This window comes from Cryptomeria japonica, chromosome 10 (assembly GCF_030272615.1).
Source record: "Cryptomeria japonica chromosome 10, Sugi_1.0, whole genome shotgun sequence".
Lineage (NCBI taxonomy): Eukaryota > Viridiplantae > Streptophyta > Pinopsida > Cupressales > Cupressaceae > Cryptomeria > Cryptomeria japonica.
In genome coordinates, this window is record NC_081414.1 from 299130078 (window position 1) to 299147668 (window position 17591).

At 36.9% G+C, this 17591-nt stretch overlaps 1 pseudogene; it reads left to right on the forward strand.

The window, feature by feature from the left end:
- Positions 1 to 11885, forward strand: part of LOC131858925 (uncharacterized tatC-like protein ymf16) — a 69467-nt pseudogene extending 57582 nt beyond the window's left edge.
- Positions 11886 to 17591: the final 5706 nt, after the last annotated feature.

The following is a 17591-nucleotide window of genomic DNA, read 5'->3' on the forward strand; positions in this document are numbered from 1 at the left end:
CAAATTCTTATTTTGCCCGATTTGGATCTAACCATTCCATTGTTCTGCATAAGATCCTTATTACACCTTACAGCCCAGATCAATGTTAGAATGTTTACAATGATTACAAACTCTAAAAAAAAAAATAGCTTGAAACATAACTTTCTAATTGATTATTAAAGACAACTTCCCTCAGCAGATATCAAACCTTAAAACTTGTCAAGATAATACCTGCAAGAACCCTCATTCCTACCATACAACAAAATACTACAAAAAATGTTAGTCATAAAATATACCCCCATCCATAATGCCCAGCGTATACACCCCCATCCATAATGCCCAGCCTATACCAAAACATCCATTGAATAGCTTAAGAGTTGAGAGAAATATCTTCACATCCAATATTGAAGGATATGCAATCAAAGACAATTATATTGAGAAGATTGGTTAGACATTTCTTTCCAGACAACCCACCCATATAAAACACGAAAAAGGATTTAAACAAAGAGAAACCTACCAATCATCACATATCTAAATTACAGTGGTCATCCATCTTAATTTGGAAAACCTTCCTTTCATAAGACACAAAACCTCTTTGCTTATAAAATTCTGCCAATAGAAGTGCTATTACCAAAAGATGACCATATATATATATATATATATATATATATATCTGTGTGTGTGTGTGTGTGTGTGTGTGTGTGTAAATCTCTACATAAATATATGCAATTATATATATATATATATATATATATATATATATATATATATATATATATATATATATATATATATATGATTTTAGATATAAGTATTTAATAAAGATAAAGCGGACAGAAGAGCATTATCATATCTAGCCAAGAGCTAAAGGAGCTTCCTGTTGAAAACTCTTTCGTCAAAAGGCTCTAGGAATTTGAAAATCTTCCCTATAGACAGAATACCATCTATGCTTAAGGATAGTATACTGCAAATAGAAGTACGAATACAGGAAGATAACTATATATATAAATACATATATACATACATATATATATATATATATGTTTATAAACATATGTATCTATATATACATATATGTTTATAAACATATGTATGTATATATATGTATATTTATATATATCTTGCTGGAGCCGATTTGACCATAAATTAAGAGAGTGGAATAGAGGCTAAGATGACAAATAAAATAGCTAAACCCATAAGCAAAAATCAATGAGCTAGATAGAGAAAATCATAACTAAGTCTAGAGAATATATATATTAAGCACCCACAAGTCTTTAAAATAAAAGTCTGAGATCGAACGAAAGCAAGACAAAATGCTTGAGAGTTAAAAAGGTGATGAAAGGGAAAACCCAAGACAAACCCCTCATTAATGGTCCAACATTTCCATGCCTGCAACTCTGATAGACAAAAAGGAACCAAAAATGTAAGAAGGCCCCTCCTTCGGTAGAAGCCTCATCTGTTCCTTCCCTGCTTATGAGGGCCCCTGGTTCTCAAGCACTCTGGTTTTACTAAAGAGGGGGAGGTAGGAGAGGGAGGAATTGGCATATCATCTGGGATCACTGTGATGTTCTCAGCTTCGAGGTAATTAATAAACCATTTCTCGCATGGGGGATTTTTAACCTGCAAGACCCATAAAAAGAAGAAAAAATTCCTGCTCCTGATGGGGCTATAAGCTTCAAAGGCCTAAAGATCCTCTATAGCCAGAATGGGGAATCGTGACACCGGTTTATTCATCTTGATAAGGATATCACAATCCCAAGGCTTTGGAGCAGAAAGTTCTTCATCAATGTTGACCACCACCCTCTCCAATTCGCCCAACATTTCCTTTTTGCAAAGCTTCACCAGTACATTTATGTCTTTCTCAAGATGCATATCTATTTCTAAGAACATTGCTGCGATGTTTGGATTAGCTCTGGTTCGGTCCTCATTTAATATATAATCCCTCCCCAAGGTTTTCATAACATCATCGATAACCAGGAGATTCGGGTGAACCAAAATGCCCTTCAATCTCTCCTGTTTGATTTCCCCTACAAAGGCCATCTGCCATTTGAGCTCTAGAAGTCTTAGTGGAGTATCCATCTGAGCTAAATGGAAGATAAACTGGGACCTTTTTGGTGAGTCTGCTAGGGAATGACATACCAGTGTTCTTTGTTCCTCAGAAATTATAAGGTATCTTCTTCAAAATGAAGGTTGGTGACTCTGTTTGAAAGATTGAATTTAGAACAATGGTTTGGTACAAAGGAAAGTTGGAAAGTGATAGTGAAACTGATGATGAAGACTATATATATCCAAAGAAGTAGGTTTCTGATTAGCCCATACAAGTTGAATTCTTGAAGAACTTTTATGGCGACATGCAGTTTACTCCTGATAAGATTCACCCTGCCTTACATCAAGTGTTGCAAAGCATTGAAGAAAAGGATGGAAAGGAGAATGGTTTTCTTGCTTGTGATCATTTACCTAAATCAACAACAATCAAGAAAGATGAAGACAAAAGTGACCTTCCTCCTGTATCAGTTTCTCAACAGAATCAAAGTCTTGATAATCCTGAACAAGTCAACTTCTTGAAAAGTTTCTATAGTGGAAAGAAACTTGATCCTCATAAAATTAATCCTTCTCTACTTTAGACTCTGTAAAAGATTGAGGAAAAAGATGGAAGAGAGAGCCAAATTTTTTCTCATGATTGTATTCTTGAATCAACAATGGATTCTCAATGATTCACATATCAAATTTTTGAAAATCTTCTATGGAAATAGGAAACTTGATCATGCCAAAGTACATCCTTCTTTGCTTCAAACATTGCAAGAGATTAAACAAAATGAAGGAGAAAATTGTTTTCTTGAAGATGTGCATGCTCTTGATGAGATGTCTTGTGATCCGAGTTTTGAAAAAGATCCATCACATTATGCATGTGTTAAGGAAGATGAAGCCATATTAACTCATAAAGATACGGGTCAAAAGAAAGATCAAGATGAAGTGTGTGAAGAAGAAAAAGAAGATTGTGTTCCTGTATGCCATGAGAATTATGAAGATCACCATAGCAAGGACGAAGTCTTCCATGAACCTGAAAACAAGGAGCTTGAAGGAGAAATAAATGATTTCAAAACTTCCATGCAGCTCAAGCTTCAAGAAAATATTGAAGAGGAGAGGGATAAAGAATAATATCCTATAGTTCTCATTCCAACTCGGTGTCTCAATTCTTCTAACGTTGACTTTCTATGTGGAGAGGATATTCTCATTCATCCATCACTAACAGTGGAAGATGAAGACTTTTCCAAGGAAATCAAAGGTATGATACCTAGTGAACAACCTTGTACTGATATGACCAATGGAGAAGCAACCATAGGTAAAATTTTGTAGACATATTATTTATCTTCACAAATGGAGACTTTTATTGAACTCCTAGATCAGTCTCAAGTGAAAAAAGTTGAACCATCAAGCATTCACTCTTTATCATACATGCCACCTGAGTATGAAGTTTTCAAATTCCATGAAGAGTGTGATGAAGAGGAATCATTGGGACAAGAGAACACAAAAAGTAATACAAATGTCTATGAGCAGGTTGAAGATGAAATCCATGTAGGAATAACAAAAAATGTCCCTATCTTGATGGAATTGCAATCCACACCTTATGAAGTATTCAAGCTTCAAAGCAATCATCCTTTCGAATCTTTAAATCAAGAAGACACCCCTTTTGGGAACTGTACCAAAATTGCAGAGATAAATGAGGTAATGGATGATCTAATGAAGGAATCCCATGAAGTTAATTCTCATCATGTTTATATTTCAGATTGGTGTTTGAAGGCTTCAAGCGATGACTTCTCCTATGGTAAAAGTGTGTACCTCAATCCTTTGATTTTAGATGAGTGTATTTCTACAAGTGATTTTCAAGTTGATACTCAAGAACAACATTCAATGGTTATAACAACTCAAGTTTCTTCACCTTATAGATTATATGAAGGTTGTCCAATTCATTGGTTAATTTGTTGCAAACCGGACTATCAGAGGGATCTCCAAATAGAAGATATAGGTAGGCTTGAGAATATGCCACAAATTCACAATAATGTTCAAAATGGTACCCAAATCTTTCAAGAGAGTCTATAGATTTATGATGAGAGATGGTTGTTTGGTTTATTTCTCAAATATATTTCTCATCTTATACATGTTGGTCTTTCCACCCTACTGAGCTTACAGGTGTCACATGGATGCACGACACTCTTCCGCAAAGGTGCCTATTTCTCTGAGCCTATGAATGGTTTTGTATGACAATCCTAGAGAAGTTTGAGGTAGGATTTGCCTACCATGTACATAATTTAGTTAGAAGTTTTGTTGTGTTCATCCAATTTTTGGTTTGTGTCTAGTTTCTCTAGCTATTCCCTATTGTGTTTCCTCTATGACATTGTTGCCCAATGAATAGTGCACTAGCTTGCGAAACCAGAGATTTGGGTTCATCATGCATCCTTTGTAGTCCTTGCCCCCAGTCAGATCTAGTTGTTGCCCTCATATTTGGCATACCTATTATTTGAATTTCAAATTGTTCCCAAGGTTGGAAAAAGGTCCAATGAGTGTTTACGTGTAGGTAATGAGCGCATTGTCCAAGGTCATTACTAGTCAAAATATGAAAAATGGAAGAATTTTGAGAATTACCACAAGTTGAGGGAAACCACTTAACATTTAGGATCTAAACATCATTTTGTATCACATGTCCAACTTCACATGAACCCAATTCATACTTTGTCATATTTTAAACTTTCAATTTTTGGTGTCTGTTGCTCCCAAATGATTAAAATATCTCATTTAAGGCTTCATCATTAGGTGTAAATAATTGTGTGAACCTTTCTCCCTTTCATTGACATGTGTTTCAAATTTTAGGACCTAAATCCCCACCATTTGAAAGTTATACCATTTTTCTCCAGCCAAAGCGATATATTTAAAACATTTAAATTATTTCTCAAATGATAATTTAATATTTTAAATTATTTCAATATGTTTGGTCATTTGCGATAATAAAATCATCTTCAGACATTGGTGGCATTCTTCCTTGATTCATTCTCAATGAAAAATGGTTTCCAAGGTGTAATGGATAGCTCGTTGAAGCACAAGGTTAGAAATGCTCACTTTCTGAGCATTCTTAACCTTTTGCCAAAATAGGTTAAAAATGCTCACTTTTTGAGCATTTCTAACCCATATTTCTAACCTCTCAGAACACAAAATAAAAAAGGTTAAGAATTCTCAAAAAGTGAGCATTCCTAACCTCATTTCTTAACCTCGCGGGCCCCACTTTGTCAAAAAGGTTAGAAATGCTCACTTTTTGAGCATTCTTAACCTCTTATAATTGAAGAACGGAAGCACAGACATGCCACAAATTATGGATATGAATGAAAAAGTTTGAGAGGTGTGGTCAGGGTGCATGAATTGTTTGCACACAGTGAAGATTTGTAGAGATTTGTTTGATGAATTCAACTTCACATGACATCTTTTCCTTGTCAAGTAAAGATAGATGAACTACATCGAATCACATCAGAGGTTGCAATTAATAGAGTTCAAGTGCAAATGATCACATAATATGGTCAGTGTAAATAAGCCATACATCGTAGAGCAAATGGAGGAGTGACAATTGAAATGATTGTAGGATACATACCTCACTGTCTCAAGCACTTATCAAAGCGTAAAGGTTTGAATGGTTTGCTAGCTGATAGATGTAACCACTTTGGTAGTCTTGCATGCAGAATGTGAAGCATGGACATCTTGTGAATTGTCCAATGAAATGCCTTAAGGAGATGTCACCTTGCCACGTGATGCAGGCACTGCAGATTTAACACCAATTAACTTTGCTGCAACCTCCATTCTCCTCACCGTTGGGGTCATTTAACGCCATGTAAAATGCAAGAAGTGAATGGATAGACAATGCATATGAAGTGCTTGACAGAATTCCTCAATGAAATGTGGTATCATGGTATGTGATTGAAAATGCTTTTGAAACTATCCAGCGTCCTCCCTGCCAATGATAAAATGGAATCAATCAATCTAGTTGGGTTAAATGTTGATGTTCCCGATTTCACGCAAGAGGATTAGACCCCCACTTTGGAAGAGGTTGTCTTGAGCCTTAGGCACGACATAATATCTAACCAAAGAGGAGGGAATTACATCTGCTCTGGTGAATATGAGTGTAGATCATGAGAGCATCGTGATGGTACGTGAGTTGTTCTACATAGCATATGGTATTGTGGTATGTAAGTCATGAGGCATAGCAACATGCGAACTGTTTGACCATAATGCTCCAAAGAGATGTCTTCTTAGCAATGAAACAGATACACCCTCAACTGTCATGCAATATAACTTGTTTGGCTGATGTGGAAACATTGGCACTGCATCTTAAACATTAGAAGCAATGCTTCAAATAATTGTGTCATGGAATGCAATGATTGTGAGATTTGCAGAAAATAGATCTATCGCCAAGGCTCGAGAAGCTTTTTGCAAGTTGCAGGTGGAAATCCAAGTTCCATGACCCCTGCCATTATCCTCCACATCACTGCCCAAGAGGAAGCATTCTACCACAGTTGATTACTTTGCATATTGATCAGAAAGAAAGAAGTGTCCATGCATCTCTAGGTGATTTGGTCAAATGACGTTGAAAATGTGATAACTGGTTATAATCGTAGCTACTCTGGTACTCATATATGCATATTGCAATGCATAGACAATGTGTGTTATTCATTTGATAAAGAACAAGGCCGAATCTAGAGAATTGGATAGTATATCAGGTAACATACAATAATAGAAAGGCTCACACAAGGCAAGTGAACTGCATGAAAGAATAGCTCAAAAAGATATCTTATTTCAAGGATTGAAAGAAAATGATGGAAATATGAATGCAAAATGGATTACACAAGGAAGCTCTCCAAAATTTTCAATCTAATTAATCTATCTTAAACACATCCTCACATCATGTAGCTGCGGTGGAAAATTTGACAGCATGCCTCAAGGAGTTGCCTTCTCAAATTATATGATGATTGCATGACCAACACCGTGAAGTGTTTGTAGAGCTGCCACATGTGGAAGCACAAACAATGCTACAAAATATGGAAACATAGACCAAACACACGAATTGTTTGTTAGAGTGCCTTGAAGAGATTTCATCCCAAAAATGTAATGAAATGATGTCAGCGATACACACATGCACTCATTGGAAAAGTGATAGAAACTTTAAAGTGAATGCAATTGATAGGTATAGGGTCAAATTATTTTCCGCCACCCTCCATTCCTATGCAAAATGAAAACTTTGAAACAGAGTTTGTAAATCGATCAAAGCACTAAATAAATGAGGATTGTTGTTAGATATAAAACCATGGTCGTCATACATGAAGAATGTGAAGCATAAGACAAGACGTGCTACTCATTTTACATAATTCCTCAAATTCATCTCACAGCTTGCGGTGATTTCAAACAAATGTAATGGCATGACTCATGGATCACATTGATCACAAGGAATAGACAATTATATTTGTTGGGAAGATCTAAGTGTAGAGCTTGTGGAACCATAGTCAAATAACTTCAAGGGTCTGGAAAATTGCAACACTAATTTCATGAACTACAACCAACATTCTCCAACCGCAGTAGAATGGCACACAAAAGCTAGGAGACCACGAAAATAATGTCATGAACATGATAATCTCCTCATCATATAAGCCTTCTTATTGTTCAAGGAAACATTATGTTCATGATGGATAAGGATGTTCGAGAACTTGTAGACATAAATTCAAATGGTGAGATGATTATGAGATAAAATGAAGCAAATGAAGATGGAGGCCACCTCGACAAAATCAACAAATGAATTATTTCTTCAATGTAATGGGTTTGATATTATTTTTGTAAAAAGTGACTTATGTCGCTTATTGTAACCCAAGGTTAGAAAGTTGACTTCTTCTGTGCATAAAAGTGTAGGTTACTAACTCATTGAAATTCACGCAGAAAAGAGTTAGTTATTACCCCACGATTAAAGTTAGTTACTAAAGTGGTTATTCTGGGAAGCCTATAAATACAAGGCTATTTGTAATGTGGGGGAGGACTCTAATAGAGGGAGAAAACTCTGCAGAATTTTGTAGAGATACTAAGTGAGATCTTTTGGTTTCATACCTTTGACTAAGGGGTTTTTGAACTTGTATATTTTCAAAAAGAATAATGAAGAATGCATTGAGTTCGTGTGTCTTGAATGTATTCATGATTTATTGTTACTAATTTCTCGTATGTTGAATTAGTAATCCCTTTTATGTATTGGTGAAATCCATTGATGAGACACATCATTTCATGGTATCTTGACTTGTATGTGCTAGTGCAACCTATCTCTTCGTGTGTCGAGGTTTATTGTACTTCTTTCATCATTGTTGCATGACTAACCTTTTGGTGGTAACCCCTTTGCGATTGTCATCATTTATTGAATCCTACTTGTTGTTCGTATGTCTTCTAGTAGGGTTTATGTTATTAATCTTGTTTAAGTTCTATGTTTTCTCCTTTATGTACTTTCAAGTTAAAAGTACACAAAAATCCTAAACACCCCTATCATATGAGGGAGTTGCCCCTCTCAAACGCAGAGAAAGATCGTGTTTCACAAAATGATCTCTCCAACTGTTGGAACATTTGTCACTGCCTATCGAGCAAATAGGGTCAGTTTCAGGTACATGACCATAGTGACAAATCTGTTTACCAACAGACCTCAACCAAATGGTCTAAATATAGCAGGAGTATTAATGCTTCATGAAAAATAACTCATCTAGTCATAGAGGGAAGCAAAATGTAGATAAATGATTGATATCAGAGGGTCGGGATGCAAATGGAGCGATCTCAAGGATCTAAGAAATAATAACCGCTGCCTTAAAACATACAAGCAAAGGGTACTTATGCCTTCAATCATAGAAGGAGTGTCACATCATCATTACTAGAGTACAGTCACATTGGTACTAATCAAGGAGGAGTTGCTGACAAAGGACAGCCACAAAAAAAAAGCCAAAGATTAAGCTAAAAGAGCCAAAGCTTAAGCTAAAAAAGACTATATTGAGCCTAGAAGGCTTAGAGAAGAAGATAAGGCAAACTCTGAAGGGATTAATAACATTTTATTCCTATTAATATGCAATGTATATGTAAATATTAATACCTATATATCCATGTATATATATTTTGGTTGAAATGATATATATGAATGCATGTCTATATACATATGCATATTCCTATATACCATTGCATACTACTAGTCATAAAATCTTATGTATCATCTGATACTATATATCAAAATATATATATACATATGTATAGATATACGTTTATATCTATGTATAATATTCATGGTTTATACATATACCTATAACTCTATATTTTATGTATATACCCATATTTATATATCTAGCAGGGTATAGACAAGTTTTGGATTATGTCTTGAATGCATACATATATATATATAACATAAACTCCTAATCAAATTATAGATGTTAATTGTATATCTATATATTGTGAGAGTGGGCATATATATAGATATAGGTATCTATCTATCTATCTATCTATCTATCTATCTATCTATCTATGTATGTATCCACCTAAAAATGTCTCATAGATCATGTACTAATTATTCCTCTAATTGATTAAATAATCTTTATTATTTAATTAGTTAAATTAATCTATTTCTTCTAAATTCATATTTCTTCATCATCTTATTAATTATTTTATTTTCCTATTCTATCATCATTTAATCATTTTAATTATTTTCTAAATATTAATTAAATATTTACTATTTAATTAATTATGATTAATTTCCCAATTTAAATAATCTTTATTATTTAAATAAATTACCAATTATTCAATTTCTATCTCTAATCACCATTCAATCATTCAACTCTTTTCTAAATATTTATTATTTAATTAATTGTGATTTTATCCTTTAAATTTAAATAATCTTTATTATTTAATTAAATTATATTTCAAAAATAATTAAATAGTTTCTTTAAATTATTTAATTAGCTAATTAATTCTTCCATTTCCAAATCTCCAAATTCTAATTTCATTTAGTTTCATATTCTTCTAATTTCTTACAAATTCAATTACATGTGCATGATTTCAAAAACCATCTCGGGAACTCTAATTATAATTTGTGCATCAATGTTCCTTTCCTCGATGCAAGTCCTTGGTGCCCACCCGTTAGTTCATTTCTTTCCCATCTCCTCCTGGGCAAGCATGGTCATTCATTGGCTGGCATCTCCTCCATCAATCCATTCGGGTATGGGCCAATCATTCATTGCTTTCCTGCCCTTCTGGATCATCGACTCCCAAGCCTTGCTGGAAGTTCCTCATCCCTGATACTACAAGGGAGGGAAGAAATTGTTAAAGCAAGTCAGTCCATTCCAATAATGATTTGGCAGCTCCTGAATGGAGGTACGAAATGTTATCACCGATCTATACGTAACATGGCTCCCCCACACCAATGCACTATAGTTCCCACCCAACCCGATGGGTGGGGGGCTAAAGGGCCTCCCACCCACCCCGGTAGAGGGGGCGGGGTGGGCGGGAATTCTAGTTGGCAAGCCCAACAATGGCCACAATTATAGTAGGGGAGAGGTGGGAGGAATGAAAGTTGGTGGGAGGTCATTTCTAGAACTATTTAGCTTAATCTAGCAGGCATATTTAATTTACTGCAGTCAAGCCCCCTACTATTCTATTCTAAAGGGCTAGCAGGTTAATTAATTGACTGGGATAGATTAATGGCAGAGGGTCTCGATATATCTGCAAAGGGGCCCACCCCCCCATAGAATTGTAGGAGCGATTTAATGCAGGTGCCCTACTATTCTATGGGCAACCCTTCCTTCACATGCTCCATACTCCATACTATATACGTCACATGACGATATAAGTCATCAGTCATATCACGTATATAATAGATGGTTGTGGCCAATGTAGTCTAAATACTTGGAGGGAGAGGACCTCCCAGCACCATTCACAGCCATGGGAGCACATGCAATCTGGGTGGTGGGGTTCAACAGGTTAAATGCTGCATCGAGAGAAGTATCACTAGTCAATGGTTCTACTGTTCCCCTCTCAATGGTTCTACCATTCCCCCCAAGATTCGAAGTTGGGGTGACTAGAGCGAAAGAATATCGTATGAATCTTTCCTACTTTATCATACAAATTTTGCATTGAAAACTCCTCCAGGAGAAGCTAGAATTCATTTCATTTGGATATCGATCGATCCCAGTCTGACATTGTTGACGCGCCATTGGTTCCCAGAAGAGTCAATATCTCCATCGACTAAACCCCATCTGACCCCACCTTTGGACCCGTATCCTATTCGTACATGATTGACGGAAGCCTCTCTGACATGTGCTACTATGTCTTTAGTAGCACGCTCCTACTCCATCTTTCCCTCCATAAGTTATCAAATTTGGTGCCCTTCGATCCCTAGTTGCTATGAAGGATGAAGGGCGAGATACAATCAATTTTTTCACCCAAGTGCTTTTTGCTTCTCCCCGTTCTTGTTTCTAACTCTTCCCCGGGCAGTTCCCAATGTTCAGCACTTCCCATGCTTCGCGGGGACAACATCAACTAATTTGCTCATGATCAAGTTACAACCTAAGATCTTTGACCACATTATGTCAACTATTTGTATTTCATTCATTCCACCAATACACTCCCAAGTACTCGTAATTGCGATCTGTTTGCCAGAACTGAAGGGTCTTTCTGTGAAAACCTTCATGAAGAATCGTCATTCTTTCATGGTTTCCCCGCTTCCTACAGCAGCTTTTTCCACACCTCCGGATATCTGGTGTCAAATCGTCACTTGTTCACCTATTCATCTGACGATGGAATTGACCATCTCGATGCCATCGATTGTACGAGTGAGGGAAACCGGTCAGCTTGGCTCTCCTTAGGGCAAGGGTCGAACCATAGGGAGAGAGTAGGGTCGAGCCCCCCCCACCCCGGCACTAATAGTTATAGTAGGGGCCCTCTCATAATGGGTCTGGGGGGAGCGCCTCACCCCTTTCTAGTTCAACTATAGTGGGGGGCCCGCTCACCCCCACCCCCCTGACACTATAGTTATAGGGTGGCCCTATCCACAGTAGGGCATATAGCAATAGAGATCTGCCTATTGATCTCTATTCAATTCGCACGGCAACCTCTAGTTCCCTCCCACTGCCATTAATCAACTTGCTAATGAAAGCAAATATATCAAGACCCTCTGCCATTAATGCACACCCCAGCCAAATTGTAGGGGACCCTTCGATATAGTAGGGGCACCCCCAGCCCCCTACAATTCTATGGGGGTAGGTCGAGACCCTCCTCCTACCCCCAGTCACCCTACAATTCTATGGGGGTAGGGGAAAGGCGAATCAGCGCAGGGCCCTACTCGAGCTACCTCTGTTCGAGTCTTGACTGGAACCCCCAGCCCCTGCCCAATAACTATAATGGGGGGGTGGGGGGGGTGGGGCCCTTCAAATAGTAGGGGGGAGGTAGCTCAATTGGGTGGGGGCAGTCAAGCCCTACAATTCTATGGGGAGAGGTTCCCCTGCCCTACTATTCTAAGGGGGTTGTAAGGGCCCTACTATTTTTAGCTAGGGGGGTGGGAGGAATGGAAAGTTGGCTCTTAAAGCAGGGTGGGCCCTACTATTCTATGGTGGTGGCTATAGATTGGGTTGGGTGGGCCCCTACTATTCTAAGGGTCATTGAATCTGCTGCCCTACGGGGGCATGTTACATATAGAATCGAGAATAATCTAAAAGGGAGAATAGTAAGGCTATTGAACGAAAGAACTAAAGTTTGACTCAATTGTTTCTTGCCCATAGAGCTTTTGAAAGAACTTTAGTTTAGTTTCAAAAGAAGTTCGACGAAAAAGAAAGATTAGTTTATTTCGTGTGTGGGGAAACTTGATTGGAGGGAGAAAATCAAAGTCAAGTTCTAAATATATTCAAATGCTAAATTGAATTAATAAATTCAATTATTTGAATTAAAATCTCATGCAAAGATTAAATTGAAAATCTAAATCTAAATGCAAGCACATGCTAAATTAATTAATTAAATCATTTATCTCTCCAATCTCTATTTCCATCTTTCAGTTAGCTTTTTCTAAATTAAACTCTCTGTGTCATCTTCTTTATTTCCTCCAATCATTCTTTTTCTTCCTTTAGTCATCTTTTTCTCAGTCAGTTGACTCAATTAATCTATTCAATCTATTGAGTTTCACTCCTACAATTAGCAGTTCAACTATCAATTTTCATTTGAGCTCACCTGAGTTCCACCTCTTGATCAATCTATTCCACCTTTCAATCAATCTCATCCAATTTTCTATAAATTGAGCATCCAATCTCCATTTTCAACAATCACGAACTTTGAATCTTTGTGTCACTTGCAGGTTACCAATGCAATATTTGAGAGCCATCATACCACGAAGAGGAGAAGAGTAATGGAAGCAATATGCAATCTTGGGATAGGGAGTTTTGATTTGATTTGATTATTTTAAATTCCTATTTGCTTGATTGTGTTATTCCATTGTCTTATTTGTTAAATTCTTTAGTTAGGAGGGATTCGTGATGTCCCTTTTGCTTCTAATTAATTACTTGTTTCTAAGATGAATTTTACATGTAGACATTTTGGTGAACCCGACGTGAAATAACAACAATTTAACCTTCATTATTTTTCAGTGTGATCTTTGTAGATTGTGCAGATTTTTCATTTTTCTTGTAGGTTGCATGAATTTCGAGAAAAGATTTTTCTGTCACACAATCGAGCATTCATCGTCATGCAATCGCATAGACAGAATCACACATTTGACCCTTCGGGGTCACGCATTCGTTCTGACAGGGTCACGCAATCGCCCTATCCAAATCTCGCAATCACCCTTTCTGCATCACACATTCGCAAGAAGCTTTACTGTTTAATTCTTTCTTCCGTCTATTACTTGTTCTATTTAATTTTGTCTTAAATTGGGTTAATCTTGGATCTAATTGCTTTTATTTTATGATTTGATTATAGCAGTTTATGGCAAGAAAATTTCAGTTCAGGATTTTAGGTGCAAGGAGGACGAAGCAACAAAGGAGAGAAGCCAAACGCTATCAAAAGGTGCTCCAGGCAGAAAAATTGATACAGGATTTAGAATAGCAACTGGCCTTAGATAGATACAATAGCCTAGTTCTTTATTATATACTTAAATATGATCTAATCAATATTAAATGGATGATGAGAGATTTGGCTAGGGTTTTGCCATTGGTTTTGCAGGTTCCTGATCAGGTTTAGTTTCCTTTTATTTAATTTTTTTTGTTGTTTGCCTTTTGTCATGCAATCAACCTGTTAGTGCTACGTAATCAACCAGATATCATCATGCAGTTGGTCTGTCAGATTTAGGCATTTGCTCTGTCAGATTCACGCATTCAGTCTATAAGTATCACGCAATCGCACAGGTAAAATTACGCATTCACCTCTATCAAATTTTGAGTTTCTATTTTCTTTTAGTTTGCTTTTACTACTAATCTTCTGTTTATAGCTTGTGGCGGATTTTCAGAGAGGATTAGATTAGTATTTTTGCATGCGCACTTCACACTTCATTTTTAGTGCTTAAAATCAACAAGAAGTAAAATGGACATGCATGGATAATCTCACATTTTGTTGTTGGTGCTTAAAATTAACATAGGCTAAAATTTACATGCATGCATCTCACACTTGGTTTTTGGTGCTTAAAATCAACAAATGGTTAAAATTGACATGTATGCCTTCATACTTGGATTTGGTGTTTAAAATAGACATGAACATGCGTATCTAACACCTAAATTTGGGCTATAAAATGAATGTGAATCAGGCTACATTAGATTAAATCATTTTTCATTTTCTTAAGGTAAAGAACTTTTTATTGTGTCTAGGGTGGATCTACTATTGCACTAACTGACTTTCCACCCGCCTTCGGGGTCTTGGGAGAAAGAAGGAAGGTGACAATGACATCCAAATTTTCTTTTATTCTATGTAGTGAGGGGTATCTTTGACTAGGGATTTCATCACCCCATAGAGGTACTTCAAATTGGGATGCATTGGGGATATCATCTCTCCTAGCGTACTCTCGAGCAGGTTTTTTGAGCTGCTATATAAATATAATGGTTAGGTGGCTAGAGTGTTGAGTGAATTTGACATATGTGGGGGCCTTCCCTGCATCGATAGGCTCAACTAAAGCCTTAAGTGGCTTTCTCTAAGAATCCGTCCTTGGATTGGGACCCCTCAAAACCTAATACTAAGAACCAATTTAGTTGCCAAAAATCCTACATTCAGTGGCTCCGGGAGTGTGGATCATACCCCATAGATACCCCTCATGTACCTTACATTATGAGACAAAAATCCCTCAGTGATAAGATCTTCGGATCTTTGGGGTAAGAGAGACTGGCATGCCCGAGAAGTGTGTGCCGTGGAGTGGAACCAGTGCTACCAGACTCTCTATCCGTCCATCTTGTTTTGGTATTTTGCTGTGGGGGCCTCACTGAATGGTGTCCACTATCCAGCCTAAGATTGTATTTGGTGCTTTTTTATGTATCGTTGTGGTAGACCAGTATTGAGTTAGTCCCTTGGGCTATTTCAGGCCCTTTCCCATGTATCTCCAAATTTTTTGAGATTGTATGAAAATTGAGTTAGTCAGCTATACATACCTACCATCAATTGTTCTCAAATTTAGAAAACTACAAAACATTGTCCTACACACAAAGCTATAGAAAGCAAAGTCCATTTTGAAACCAAAACTCAAAAGTCCTTACATACTTGTGACCCTAGGAAGTCTTTTACAGTCTTTTGCATAGTCCCACTTACATCCTCATTATCCTCCTACGTCTTTTGCATAGTCCCACTTACATCCTCATTATTGTTCGACGTCTTTTGCATAGTCCCACTTACGTCCTCATTTTCATCCTATGTCTTTTGCATAGTCCCACTCACATCCTCATTATCATCCTAAGTCTTTTGCATTATCATCCATATTAGTTACATAGTCCTACATTATCATATACGTCTTCATCTAGACCTCATATACGTCTAAGTCCATTGTCAGTTATAGGTTCATAGCATGTGCCTTTATGGGTCTCCCAGGTGATGGTTTACTCACCTTCAAGCAACCTAATTTAGTTCCAAATGGCGGTCAATGAGAAATCATTGATGGTCTTGCTAAATTATCTTGGGATTTAAGATGAAGCGCACCTGAATATATAGGATTCATACACAAGATAAACATTGAGTCTAGGTTTTCCCATATAATTGATAGAGAGATTGAGGTTGAACAACTTCATCAACAAATGGAAAGACTTGCATTAGAGAAATCTAGGAATGCTCAAAAGGTCTCACGTCAAAATCCTCAATAGAGAGTTTAGTATAGCCTTGCATTTACATCTACAGTCTAGGGTTAAGTAATCATCTTGCATAGAACCACCCTCATATAAGAAATTTTAGATGCCTATCACAAGGTCACAAAAAGAGAAAGGAATAATGGACTCGAACAACACACAGTCTATAAACCCTACTTGGAATTTAGACATGTCAATAGGTCAACACTCAGGTACACATACAATGTCCACCTTAAACAAATTACAATAGCATTTGACAAAGGAAGAAATTGAATCCACACAACAAGACCCACATGTCCTCATGATCCTAGATGCACTTATACATAGTGATAGGGACAAGTATCTTTCATTGTTAATACAAAATGGGGCAAAACTACCTAAGGATTTTGATGTCACAAAGATTTTACCACCAGGAAAAACTTTAGGTCAAGATAATAGTCAAACACCACCCTTGACACAAATACAAGCAACGACCTCCAGTTTTCTTCAAAATGTACCTATGTAAACAAATGTCAACACAAATGCAAACTTTGAAACAAGTGTGTCATCTTTGGAAATCAATGCTAGTATACCATCACAGAGCATACCGATAATATCAAGTGTCTCCACACCTATTCAAACACAAGCAACAAGTGCAACCCAACCTCCAGTTTCCTATTCTATGGGATCCACATATAGTCAACAAAATGCAAATCTAGGTATTTCCAATACAACAAGTAAAACTCAACCAAACATGGGTTCGCATATCAGCTATTTCACAGTACCTAGTGGAACGCACAACACACAAGTTTATAATCTTGGTACCTTCCAACAACCTCCTAGTTATGCAGCCAAGAATCCTTTTGTGGGACATACACAAACACAAGGTATACCTTTGACACAAACAAATATTCTAACACAACAAATCCAAAATTTACAACAACAAATGATGACCATGCAAACTGGTAACGATAAAAAGAGCTACACAATGTAGGACTTACGTCCTTATCCATTCGATCACACATTATACATGCCACCTTTCCCACAACATTTTGAAATGCCCAAATTTGATAGATATCGAGGGAAGGGTGATCCTAGAGATCATATCAGAGATTTTTTACGGCATGTATAGATGTTTCCTCAGAAGATACTTATCTAATGAGATTATTTCCTAAAAGTTTGGGAGGTCCGACTTTAGAGTGGTTTTCACATTTACCACCAACCATCACATCATGGGGAGAATTAGCTGAACAATTTATTGCAAACTTCTCGCACAATATTGACACCCCAGTT